The sequence below is a fragment of the Brachyhypopomus gauderio genome, chromosome 7 (assembly GCF_052324685.1).
Source record: "Brachyhypopomus gauderio isolate BG-103 chromosome 7, BGAUD_0.2, whole genome shotgun sequence".
NCBI classification, from domain to species: domain Eukaryota; kingdom Metazoa; phylum Chordata; class Actinopteri; order Gymnotiformes; family Hypopomidae; genus Brachyhypopomus; species Brachyhypopomus gauderio.
In genome coordinates, this window is record NC_135217.1 from 6,302,834 (window position 1) to 6,315,378 (window position 12,545).

General features: G+C 40.9%; 1 long non-coding RNA gene across 1 annotated transcript; it reads right to left on the minus strand.

Annotated features, from left to right (window-relative positions):
- Nucleotides 1–3,032: 3,032 nt before the first annotated feature.
- On the minus strand, nucleotides 3,033–11,140 carry LOC143518609 (uncharacterized). Its single transcript, XR_013132239.1, has 2 exons — nucleotides 8,688–11,140; nucleotides 3,033–4,618 (listed from the first exon to the last, which is right to left on the minus strand). It is a non-coding gene; the product is annotated as an uncharacterized LOC143518609 (long non-coding RNA).
- Between the last annotated feature and the right edge of the window lie 1,405 nt (nucleotides 11,141–12,545).

A 12,545-nucleotide genomic window follows, 5' to 3' on the forward strand; every position in this document is an offset into this window, starting at 1 on the left:
ACGAGACAAAGTGTAGCCAAATTGTAAGGGGCGTGGCTTCATAGTTGTATAGTCGTGTATAGCATAGTCATTTAGACTATTGTCAGGTAGACTACTGTCAGTTAGACCACTGTCATTTAGACTGCTGTCATTTAGACTACTGTCAGTTAGACCACTGTCATTTAGACTATTTTAGACTATTTTCAGTTAGACTATTTACATTTAGGCTGCTGTCATTTAGACTATTGTCAGCCATCTCCTTAACACTGTTTACATGTGAGAAATGTCATAAAAATGTACAGAGTTCATTTACCTGGTTGGTAGATTATAGACTAATATTTTACATGCATGTTAAGTTTGTAGAAGTCAAACCTAAACCAAAAAATAAGAAGTAAAAATATTATTTTTTAAAGAATATACAAGATATTTTATTAATATAATGAATCTATTGTTATGGATTTGGATGTTCTTATAAGTTCCAGGTGGCGTGCTGTGCTTGATTGTTGTAAAGGCCGGCACAGGTAAGGGCTTCTCTCCATGGCATCTCGGCTCTCCTCCTCCAAGTCTGAGTCCATATTTTCCACCCCAGCATGTTCAGACAGGCTTGGAGAGATGGACGCATGAGACAGCGGTGTCATAAAGAGTTCCAGTCCAAGCCTCTGACCAGTACAGCATCGCAGGAAGTCTTCGCTGTCTGTGGAGCAAAAGACGCCAGTTGCTGCATCGTCTCGGCTGGACAGCGAACAGCCGTCTGTACGGAGGCCTTGGGTCTCTGCTTCATGGTGTCCAGGGGACACAGCTTTGCATGAGGTCTTGGTTGGAGAATAAGGAAACTGCTGTGTACTTTCAGAGTCTCAAGGTTGCACACAGAGCCCTGAGGAGTCTGATGCCTGCTCATGTCCTTCTCATAGATTCCAGTAGGAAAAAAGGAGCATTCTTCTGTCTCAAGTGGGATCCTGTGTGTTTTCCTGATGTCTGGTGAGCTCACTGACACTGGAGCTGCAGCCTGGGACAATCTGTGTGTCTGACCCATACGGGAATGCCTTTAGTGGTCTTGGGCTTGCACAGATTAGCCACCTTGTCCTTGATCTGGCTTCCCAGGCCAGTTGAGGCAGGAGGCCCTCTTGTCACAGCATTGTCTGTAACCTCCGCAACACATCCACTCTTGCTCTCTGTCCTGGGTGTCGTTTGGCACAAAGAGGTGGGTGAGATGTCAGGAGATCCATCAACTTAATTTGACCTGCAGTTACCTGATTTTGGAAGCTTGTGGTAACTTGATGCCTCGGTATGGCATTAATTCTGCTCATCTTCACTGCTGCTCCTGCCACACTCAGAAGGGAGAGCGGCACACACGAGTCAGGTTTGGTGCCAGTTGAGTTCTTAAGTACTGGAAATTTGGTGAGAGCACGGCGCTTTGGATGCACTAGAGGTTTCATCCCTTGTTCTTGTTGTTTCTGTTGAATGTCTGGAAGAATATAATCATTGATCTTTCTACCAGGAAATCTGGACACAGTCAGAAGACTTCCTTTCATAACTTCCTTCCTCATATTGCCGATAAAAGGCTTGATGCTACTCAAAAGAAACTGTTCTAAAATAGATTTGACAGCAAATGTTTAAAAGCGAATGAGCTTGAAATTTGGCGAGAGCACGCGCTTTGGATGTACTAGAGCAGGGGTGGCCAACCCGTAATAGACCAAGAGCCAATTTTCTTACTCTGTTATGGCAAATGGGCGAGTGTAAATTATTAGCTGTGAAGACAGTCAAATGCTCAAATGCGTGTTTTCCACTACGCCAGTTTTAAAAGTATTAGCGGCTCGCTAGGCTTGTAAACAAACCGCCCACCACGAAAATGTAGCGGTGTGTTGCCCCGTTTGTGCAGGTGAGCCCGCGGCCCGGCTGGGGAGCCCCACGAAACCAGGCATAGAGCCGCATGCGGCGAGCCGCGGGTTGGCCACCCCTGCACTAGAGGTTTCATCCTTTGTTCTTGTTATTTATGTTAAATGTCTGGAAGAATATAATCATTGATCTTTCTACCAGGAAATCTGGACACAGTCAGAAGACTTCCTTTCATAACTTCCTTCCTCATATTGCCGATAAAAGGCTTGATGCTACTCAAAAGAAATTGTTCTAAAATAGATTTGACAGCAAATGTTTAAAAGCGAACGAGGACAAAATAGCCAGTGCGACTACGAACATGCCAGTAGACAGTCGTTTTAAATATTGCCACTTTTTGCTTATGACGTCATAGCACATATAGAACCGATATTACGTTGTCGCGTTCAGAGAATAGAATGTGGTTGTCATGACAGTCGTAGGTAGTAATGTTTGAACAGTTTCTAAAACATCTGTAAATACAAACAATTTTCTGATTTTCACCAAGCAATTCCTAGAAATTAATGCTGATACAAAATGAACTAGCTTGGAGGTGGGACAATCACAGTAGCTGATTTGAATATTTATGTACACAAATTATAGTGAATAAAATGAAAGTCATTTCACTCAAATAAAGGTATCTTTTGGTTTATTTTATTGGTGGCTAAATAATTAATAGGTTCTTTTTCTTTGGGAATGTTGTGGGCTGTAAACTTCTACCTACCACCTTAGCCCAGCGTGTTCGTTTGATGGGAAGGAGATAGCAGGAACCACCATACCAGAATTATAGCAATAACAAAAAAGGCCTTTATTAAAACAGAGATATCTCTGGGGATCTCACATTCTAACATTTACATCAGAGACCCAACAAGTGTTTGAGCATGCCGTCTTTATATATGATTTCTCCGCCCCCAAACGCTTAGATCTTCTTCTATACCTTACATGGTGTTGTTCTTCAAGCATACAATACTTCTCTTTCTTCTCTGCAATCCCAACATGGACATATGGTTCCTGTCTATGGACTGATAGGCCGGAAAGAGGCCACCATTCATGAAGATGCTGTAAATTCATATTTCCTCAACGTCGGCACAATCAGGCCTACGCCTTCTGCTTTTTAGATCTCACTCTACAGTGTGGTTTGCTCAACATCCTCCCCCCAGGGTTCACCGCTCGGACACATCTTAGACAATGGTCACATTTTACTTCTACATTAAACAGTGGTTACATTTTATTTCTGTATGATGTTAAAAGAATATTGCATTATGTTAAAAGAATAATGTTAAAAGAATAAACAAAGCATGTGTTAATTGCTAAGCAAAAAACCCCAAATCACAACAGACCCTCTCTTGATCTCTGAGAAAACAGAGATCACAAAATATCTCCCAATGTTACCCTCTCATCTGACTCCCCATGATACAACAGTGACATCATAGCTGCTTGTCCCTGAGTATTCCTCTGTTCAATCACCGTGCTGATAAACCATCACACTAAGTTTCTTACGCATGGAATACAACAACAATTTTACAGTTACTATTAAGATAATAAAGGCCTTGACCCACCATGGACCCACATACACAGGGGGCAGTCCCCTGAATGTCCTGGTGAGACAAACATTTTATGGCTTCACATTCAAATCAAAATCAAATCAAATATATTTGTATAGTGCTTTTCACAACACATGTTGTCACAAATCGCTTTACAGGATTTACAAGGTTAACAATCATACGGGTCCAGATCCCTAATGAGCAAGCCAAAGGCGACAGTGGCAAGGAAAAACTCCCTATGATGGTGGGGAATAGGAAGAAACCTTGGGAGGTCCAAGACTCAAAAGGGAACCCATCCTCCATTGGGCGGCCCGTTAACATTCTGTTACATAGTAATCATCACATTAGTGCCAACTTTAATAATAATGCACAAACAAACAAAAAACAAATAACAATAAACAAAGTCAAATAAACAATGTTAAACTAGGCCTTTAACGTGCCCCAGCTCTAGTGTTATTTTAACTCGTTGTTTGAGAGCTCCGTATCTCTGCGCGCTCAATGGTTCTGATGGTCGGCACTGGCTGAAGTGATACCACATTTCTTCTTTGCCCTTCAATTGGATGGCGTGTGATGTCTTCTCAATGACTTGGTGACTGGTGGATCTGCTCATGGCGTTGATTCTGACTCCTCCTTACACCTGGACAGAATAAGCTTCACAGACAGCTTTTTAGTGCATTTTACCATTATTTGTACAACCTTGTGGTTTTCCTGTGGGATGTCGCAAGCGCGTTGGGGGGCCCCCGAAAACTTCTCACTGTCATATGAGCTCATACGGAGTGAATCCTGTAACATAATTCACTGAAGATCTTCTGGCCAACAATACAAACACACACATTTGTGCACATATCTTTTCCTTTATCCTTTGTTACCATTTATCCTTTCCAATTTACCCTGAGATTGAGAATGATAAACCAACCCATATTTGTGTCTCAAACCTAAATTTTGTTCCACAAATTTTAGCTCCTAGGTAGTGAAGTGCATCCCATTATCTGAGTACACTTAATTTATTATACAATGGTGCAGTATCCAGTAATTTTATCAACATTTTGCAGACCAACTTGGAGTCCTCTGGCCTGGTAGGAAATGCTTCTACCCAACATAAGAATTTATCCACAGTCACTAACAAATACCTTAGTCCCCGTACTGGTATTAACATGTCAGTGTAGTCAGTCTGGATCTCCTCTCCTGGCTCCTATTGCCCAGGAAACTTGCTTAGACCTGGTCTTAAAACACAAGTTATGTGCATTACAGATATTCACATTTTCAGTCCAGTCTGCTATTAAGTCAGTTAAGTGTGGATGTGACCAGTAACACATTGTCCTTCATTTTTGCTACCTCGTGTGCTTCAGACAACACTGAATTAATCAATTGACTTGGTAAAATCGGTCTCACATTAGGTCCTTTCCAAACCTCCGTACCCCATTTACCACCTTTATTGAACCACAACATTTTTCCTGTAGTTAACGTAGCTCTGAATCCTATGGCAGAGGAGACCACTGTCCTCTGCCCTGCAAACCATCTGATGGGCTCCTGTAACATATCCTGCCTTTTTTTAGCACCCACGTCTGCAGCTGCATTAACTCTGTATTAAACTGCCCCCTTTTGATAACTTGAACATTTAATGATAGCAACTCTTACCAATAGTAACAACACCTTTTAAATCTTCTTAGCATTTAATGAATTTACCTCCTGAAGTGGTGTAACCTACTTTCTCTGTACAGAGTTCTACATAAACCACTCCTTCCACGTACGCAGAGTGTGTACAGATGTTAACTTTCTTGCCTTCCACCCACCTTAGTGCTACAATGACAGCCAAAAGCTCAGCCCTCTGTGCTGATTGTACTACCCAGTTTTACCTGAATGTGCTACCCAGAACTCGTCTGCATCTCCCTGAGCTTCCATTACCACCACAAATCCTGATTCAACACCACCATCTCGACTCCTGAATCTGTCCACATGTGCGCTACCCCAGGAATTGGTTCCATTTAGCTGCATATGCCACCTCAGTTACACACTCATGTGCCGGACCTGTAACATACCATGCCATATTAATTCCTTCAAGTGAAAACATTAAGTTTTAAAATACAAAACCTTCTGTAGTGTGAACATTTGTAATTTTACAAAAGCCATGACGCTGTGACTGGTTAGAATATATAATGAATCTCTTGTGACTATGTGTGCTGTTTTATTTATTTAAACAAGTTGATGTAATAAATCAGCACCTTCCTGTCCCCCCCCTTTTTTCTGAACCACAAGAGGGTGTTTCAGAAACATCTAGAGTAATCTGCCTGTGTCTCAAACGCAGCTGGTGGCTGTGAGATGAGGCCAACGTCATGAGGTCCCTCTGACCCCAGAGAAGCTGTTATCTGATCTAAAATTAAATTATGGTCAAGATGATCGCAGCATTCTCTCTCCTGGAACCTGCTCAACATATCACATTAGAATAACTTTGACAAATGACATTGTTTTAATAAACCAAGTATTACAAGACTTAGCATAGCTCACACATGGAATATTAGTTATTACCCAATTCTTAGCTATAGTGGCTCTCCTAATCATACCAGCGTCGCTAAGCAGGTGTCAGCCCCACAGGGACCACCACACCCTCAGGCTCCACCCATATGCCCCTGGTTGCAATCTCCCATACCTTATCCTGTAGCTCTTCCTCAAATTCCTCCCCATAATCTGGATCCCCTATTGGTCATAAAACAAAGTAACATGCAGTGGGTCGGGTGGCAGGACGCAAGGCTCAGAGTGATCCACAGCTCCCAGGCCATGAACACAGAGTGGACGCCTCTCGCAGTGCAGGAGTCTGACTCCAGAAGATGTGAACTGTGGGAGGCCATTCCGTGGAGATCACCAGTCCTAGAGGGCTACATAACACAGTAGCTCCTAGTTTAAAAAATGTCTCTTTTGCGGACGTTATCACGTGCAGTCTCTGATATGAGGAAGTTGTGGTTAATGGGCTGCTGGCCACATTGCACAGTCATTGGAACAGCTTTATGCAGGCTTTGGTCCCAGAATCAGCATCAGGTAAAACACAGTTGATTGCTGAATGAGTTGCTCCTTTGTTTCAACCAGAAATGACAACCTTTGAGTACGGGCAGTGAGGGGCAGCATGGGGTCTGCCGCAGCTTTGGTTTGGTGCTGGTACATACGGACTTCTGGACCTCCTTTGTCCAACGGCGTTCTGAGGACACTCCCTCGACCAGCAACACTCCTGCCCACAAAGAAACATCCACCCGACATGCCACAACCACAGTTGCCAGGACAACCCTGACCACCGTTGCCCCTTGCCCGACCCCTCCCTCTTAAACTTGAGTTAAATCTCATTGGTGGGTACTCCCACCCCTGTTGCAGATAGAGAACATATTGAGGAGTCTGGGGCGGGCCCCTGTACGCGTACACTGCCTGCGTACACCCTTTTCTAAACCAGTTAAGGTGTGAGCATTGGGACACCTGGATGTATGCTGCTTGGCTCTGATAACTTGTGGAAGTTGACTTATCCAACCATGTGACTTTAGAAATGGCGGATGCTGCATGTACTGGCCATTTAACAGAGGGCCTCACCTAATGCTCCATTATGTCTAGTGAGGGGTACTTCATGTAGCAGGTGAGTTGTGCTTGCTGCATACTGAAAAGCACTTAACTTAAACAGTAGGCTATCTTCACACTGTATTCCCTGACAGTGTGGTGAACTCATTAAAATTATTCTATTTGTAAGCAAAACTGCAAAACAGTTCAAACAGCTTAAAACATTAAAGTTCATACAATGATATTCAAGTTTTAATCTCAATAAGCTCAACATTTTCAAGTGAAGACAATCACTAAACTCATTGTTTTTCATTTAATATTTGCCGAGCGTCTGACACAATGCGCTCCTGCATGCCTATTGGTTAAAACCATCTAATTAACATACTGTGATTTTTGAACAAACATGGTGGACAGTGCGGCTGGTGCGGGAAAACTACACTGTAAACCCAGCATTAAGGTTTTGCACTGTCTTAACTTTTTGTTATGTTTTAAGTTTAGATTCCCAGACCTGAAGCCATGACTGAGGTGTCCCTGAGCAAGACCCCCAACCCTCAATTGCTCACTTGAGATAAAATGTAAGTCGCCCTGGATAAGAGCGTCTGCCAGATGCCACAAAAATGAAAAAAAAGTTAAGTTGGAGGAAATTCTATTAATTATATAATTATTACTAAAAGTATTGTAGTATGCAGTACTTAAATATATATATATCTTAAAAATTAATATTTTCCTAAACTTATATTTTATTAAAAGTTTTATTCTTTTCTAAGTTAACTGTACTTAAAAATTATACTACATGAACTTAACATTTCTTAGGTAATCGGTTACAGCAAAACTTTTGAGTTTAGTGAACTTGTTGGGTTTTACAGTGCACTTTAACACTAAGAATATGAAGGTCCACCGTGACTTTGCAAGGAAGAGAAATTTATATGTAAGGGAATGTTAACATAACACAGGGCACAGGGAAAACACCATAGGAACTAAAGCAACTAGCGATACAGAAACAAAACAGAACCTTATTAACAAAACCACACTGCTAAAAACATGTGTAGCAAGGGAACATGTCAGTAACCTAAACCGAAGACAAAACTGCTAGACAGGCAGATTCAAACACTAATAATGCATGAACATCTATCATACTTTCATTAATAACCAGACACCAAAACAAACTAAGGACAAGGAGGCTAGATGAACCAGTAAAAATCCAATACCAGCAAAGCTTTTAAACATTTACCTAAACAAACTTATGACCCAACTGGCCAGAGTAACAGAGGGAAAAAACACAAGATCACAAACACAATAGCCCACGATCAGAACATATAAAACCAGGAACTAAATCCCAGACAATAATGAGATATAAACTAGAAACAGCTGAGATGGCAAATGAGGGCAGAACTATACAATGAATGTATGACAGTGCATCAACGTGCTACCACACCTCTAACGTCTCCCAAAGCCAATATCTTATCAAAACTTATCTAGTTTAACTTGCCAAATACATCACCGTTTCACTCTGGCATGTCTACGTCACTTACTCACTTCGCTTATCCCGGTGTGTGCGCCATCTATAACTATCTCCACCCAGTCCCTATTCATTTGCAGTTAACCCTTACCGCACGACCTGACTTACTTTTATTGTCTATTTGCCTTTTTCTTGCTCCCTTAACTCCCTTCTTGGTCTTTCCTAGTTTAATTCCTTTAGCAGGATTAGCACGTTTTTTATTTTATTTTATTTTATATTTATTTATTTATTTATTTTACCTCTGCTCGCCTGCCTGTCTTCTGTGTGCAGCGTGTTCTAATGTTGTTCACCACTTCCTCTCTGTCAGTCTCTTCAGAGTGCTCAGATTCACTTCCTCATTGGTCACAGTTCTCCCCCCCCTGCTTGCTCTCATCTTGTCGAATGACTGAATTTGCATGGGGTTTTTTACACTCTTTATTGGGGTTTTTAACTATTTGGACTGTTCTTGTTTCTACATTAACCACTGAATAGATTCCTTTTACTTCTCCCTGAGTTTTGGTGGCACTCTCCTGTGAGGAAGCTGTGGGCATTACCGAGCCTTGATCATAAGGTGGCACATTTTACTGCTATCTTCCTGGCCTGTTCCCCGATAGCCCAAGCCAACAAACTTATATTTTGCATCGCAATGCTAGTTCTCTTTCACAATTGATTATTTTACGGTTTAACTGCGCTCGCTTCAGTCTTCCTACATTCTCATGTTGCTCTTTCAGTTGTTCTAATTTGCAGAGAGACTGTGATGATTTATGGTCAATGATGTCATCTAAAGACACACAATCGTCGCCTGCCTGTCTTGGTCACCTCATACTTTTAATGTCTCATAACATTAGTTGTATGAATTACTTTACAAGTCACAGTCATTTGTTCCTATAAAGTTTTCCACTCACAGAAACCAACACCATAAACCAACCATTTTACATCAAACTTTTGCACACATTTCGCATTTCCTCACCAGCCATTGTTGTTGATAAAAAAACTGATACTCGCCTGCAGTCGTCTTCAACCTTACTTTAATAGATTGAGGGCTCTGTTGACACCGTAAGGTTTACCACCCTCAATCAATTCAGGTTCTTGGTCCGAAACCAGGCGATTTTGGGGGTACCTCAAGTCCCCGGGACGCCTGTGACCCAGCTGACTCGAGAACGCCGCTCGGTCTTACCGTCGCCTCGTCAGGCAAACGGGAGGGTTTGCCACACCCCAGGAAACAAAGAAACACTTATTAGGCCATTAGGGACTCCGACCCTGTTTTCATAGGGACTCCAACCCTATATATTGCTTTTAGGGACTGAAACCCTTTTTCCTTTTAAACCATATATTTTACCTTTTAAACCAAACCAAAAAAGATAATAAAATTTTTTTAAAAATTGCTATTTTAATTTAGCATCGACCAAACACCATTAGTTCATCACAATTTGGTATTATACAAATGTGCAGAAATTTTGTTGTAACAGGTATTCTGCTTTACCTTTAATTGAGCCGGCTCAGACGAACTAACGGTATTTTAGAAGACGTGTTCCAAAAAATCTATCTCTTCCCATCACGTCGGAAGGTCACCAACTGTTGTGGGCTGTAAACTTCTACCTACCACCTTAGCCCAGCGTGTTCGTTTGATGGGAAGGAGATAGCAGGAACCACCATACCAGAATTATAGCAATAACAAAAAAGGCCTTTATTAAAACAGAGATATCTCTGGGGATCTCACATTCTAACATTTACATCAGAGACCCAACAAGTGTTTGAGCATGCCGTCTTTATATATGATTTCTCCGCCCCCAAACGCTTAGATCTTCTTCTATACCTTACATGGTGTTGTTCTTCAAGCATACAATACTTCTCTTTCTTCTCTGCAATCCCAACATGGACATATGGTTCCTGTCTATGGACTGATAGGCCGGAAAGAGGCCACCATTCATGAAGATGCTGTAAATTCATATTTCCTCAACGTCGGCACAATCAGGCCTACGCCTTCTGCTTTTTAGATCTCACTCTACAGTGTGGTTTGCTCAACATCCTCCCCCCAGGGTTCACCGCTCGGACACATCTTAGACAATGGTCACATTTTACTTCTACATTAAACAGTGGTTACATTTTATTTCTGTATGATGTTAAAAGAATATTGCATTATGTTAAAAGAATAATGTTAAAAGAATAAACAAAGCATGTGTTAATTGCTAAGCAAAAAACCCCAAATCACAACAGGAACTAGCCAACTGCCAGCCCTTTTCATCGGCCGATGGTGCTCCCCTGTCGCTCGGTAGTCTATTATGATTAGCGTTATCTTCAGCCACTAACGTTAAATGTTAGCTAAAGCTATCAGCTAGCGGTGTGGCATCCTTTCATGGAGTGCCATAACCGAACACGTTGCTTTAGCTTAAGATCATCTAAATTCTAACTTACGTGTTTAATCACTGACTACAAGTTATTGTTTACAAGGACACACATCTAAACTGCTTGTTAAATATGATGTAACACTCTTATTTTGATATGGAATGTTATGTATATGATTCAACAGCCAATCAATTATTACATCAATTATACTGATGTAATATAGCATGTGATGTAATGACGGATCCTTGTCAGTCAAGTGAAACATGCTCGAGAGAGCGGTCATGTTCAAGTTCAGTTCAGTGTTTATAATAATAAAGAAAAAGAAATAATTGAGAAACTCCGCTCCGATTATTATTTGCCACGTAGGTTCAGTGGGGAACCATCAGGGCCCTCTACGCCCCCTCTCAGAGGGCCTAAAATATTCTTAAAACATAAATATTAGGGGTGGGCATAGATTAACTTTTTAAATCTAGATTAATCTCACTGAAATCTTGAAATTAATCTAGATTAATCTATATTAAAATGGCTCATATGCGTGCTACCCAAGTAATAACTAAAAGTCAGTTTTTGAGATTGGGTTTCTAGGGTGCATTAGGCCAGGGGCTCATGTTTCTGTACATCACACAATAGTAATCATTATATATGCTCACTTTTTCAGAAAGATGGTGTATCTAATCCATATGTATCTATTGGAACACCAATCTTTAACAACCTCGACTGGAAAGAGATCTGGACCTTGCCAGCAAAATATATATCATACATAAAGTGAAAGAAGTATATTTTAAAATAATTTACAGTTTATCCATCAAAAACATTTTTAACAATGGTTTATAAAGGACATGGAAGCGAATTGCACTTTCTGAAGAATTCACCCTGACAACATTTCCCATTTCTACCAAATTATGGGAAGATATCTGCAACATATCTAGTACCTGTATTGAACCATTTATCCCTCTGCTTTAATTGTGTATTGCTAGCTACATGCCAAGTGCATTGCTAAGGCAGTTTTATTTTGTGTACTACAAATAGCCAACTTAGCTAGCTGGTTATTTGTTTTACCATAATTCATAGTATTTGGAGCATCCAGCTGCCTAAATGCGTTGATATCGTGAAAAAATAAACATGAAACGGACCCTACTGACAGCCAATCACAATTCACATCCAGAAGCCAATCCTGTCTGGGTCCCTCCCACGACTGTCAAAAATCAAAAGATCTGCTCCGCGAGCAGGAGCTTAATCGCAAGCAGAAAGGGTGTGACAAATTTTCCTCGCGCAAGCAACTCTCTCCTCGCGCGAATAAGCACTTTTCCTCGCGCGAAATAATTTTCCGCGCTCGCGATTATTGAATTGGATTTGACGCCATAGATGCACCTTTTGTTTGTACACTGGCTTATTTCCCCAAAATTTGTGGCTTTGTTACATTCAAATAACCAGGCAGCTCAAACCTATTTTTACATAGAAATGTTTTGTTTGCATACTTTTACATTAGCAATTTTTTAGTTTAAGCAACTTGTTTAAATGTGAATTGAATATAAACAATTAAAAAACTGTGAAGCTTAGCAACATTATGCTTTTCTTCTTGTACATGTTTCTGCATTCTGGCAATTCTTATTTTTTCATAGCTCAAACTTTTTAATGTACATTTACTTAACCAGTAAATTTGAAAAGCTGGTATCGGTAAGGAAAAAGTGGTATCGGTGCATCCTAAGTATAAACAAATCAGTATTTCTAGCTTCACTACAAACAATTTATGATTATATAGCACACCGTAA